At 54.6% G+C, this 1,365-nt stretch overlaps 1 protein-coding gene across 1 annotated transcript in view; it reads right to left on the bottom strand.

Moving 5' to 3' along the window:
- The window catches only part of LOC125488309 (von Willebrand factor A domain-containing protein 5A-like), a gene marked incomplete at its 3' end in the record, with an annotated part of 28,244 nt that overhangs the window by 20,199 nt on the left and 6,680 nt on the right, over positions 1–1,365 (bottom strand). The gene's annotated exons all lie outside the window — the stretch shown is intronic.

Raw genomic sequence — 1,365 nt, 5'->3', positions numbered from 1 at the left:
CCTTCCCATTCGCTCCCACTGTCCCCAATCCCAATGGACCCAAACCCCTTCCTGTACACTCCCACTGTCCCCAATCCCAATGGACCCAAACCCCTTCCCATTCACTCCCACTGTCCCCAATCCCAATGGACCCTAACCCCTTCCCAATCCCTCCCACTGACCCCAATCCCAATGGAAATAAACTCCTTCCCGTTCATTCCCACTGTCCCCAATCCCAATGTACCCAGACCCCTTCCCATTCACTCCCACTGTCCTCACTCACACTGGAACCAAAATCCGCACCATTCACTCCCCCTGTCCCCAATCCCAATGGACCCAGACCCCTTCCCATTCACTCCCACTGTCCTCAATCATACTGGAACCAAACCCCTTCCCATTCATTCCCACTGTCCCCAATCCCATTGGACCCAAACCCCTTCCCTTTCCCTCCCACTGACCCCAATCCCAATGGACCCAGACCCCTTCCCATTCACTCCCACTGTCCTCAATCCCAATGGACCCAAACCCCTTCCCATTCACTCCCACTGACCCCAATCCCAATGGACCCTAACCCCTTCCCAATCCCTCCCACTGAACCCAATCCCAATGGAAACAAACTCCTTCCCGTTCATTCCCACTGTCCCCAATCCCAATGGACCCAAACCCGGTCCCATTCACTCCCACTGTCTCCAATCCCAATGGACACAAACCACTTCCTATCCATTCCCATTGTCCCCAATCCCAATGGACCCAAACCCCTTCCCATTCACTCCCACTGTCCCCAATCCCAATGGACACAAACCCCTTCCCATTCACTCCCACTGTCACCAATCCCAATGGACCCAATCCCCTTCCCATTCGCTCCCACTGTCCTCAATCACCAATGGACCCAAACACCTTCCCATTCACTCCCATTGTCCACAATCCCGACCCCTTCCCATTGACTCCCACATTTCCCAATCCCAATGGACCCAAACCCCTTCCCATTCACTCCCACAGACCCCAATCCCAATGGACCCAAACCCCTTCCCATTCACTCCCACTATCCCCAATCCCAATGGACCCAGACCCCTTCCCATTCACTCCCACAGTTCCCAATCCCAATGGACCCAAACCACTTCCCATTCACTCCCACAGTCCCCAATCACAATGGACCCTAACCCCTTCCCATTCACTCCCACTGTAACCAATCCCAATGGACCCAAACCCCTTCCCATTCACTCCCTCTGACCCCAATCCCAATGGACCCAAACCCCTTCCCATTCACTCCCACTGTCCCCAATCCCAATGGACCCAGACCCCTTCCCATTCACTCCCACTGTCCTCAATCACACTGGAACCAAACTCCTTCCCATTCATTCCCACTGTCCTCAATCCCAATGGACC

This window comes from Rhincodon typus, unplaced genomic scaffold, assembly GCF_021869965.1.
Source record: "Rhincodon typus isolate 14 unplaced genomic scaffold, sRhiTyp1.1 hic_rhity00000299, whole genome shotgun sequence".
NCBI classification, from domain to species: domain Eukaryota; kingdom Metazoa; phylum Chordata; class Chondrichthyes; order Orectolobiformes; family Rhincodontidae; genus Rhincodon; species Rhincodon typus.
The sequence above is the reverse complement of the archived record's forward strand: the minus strand, read 5'-3'. Positions and strand labels throughout refer to the sequence as shown.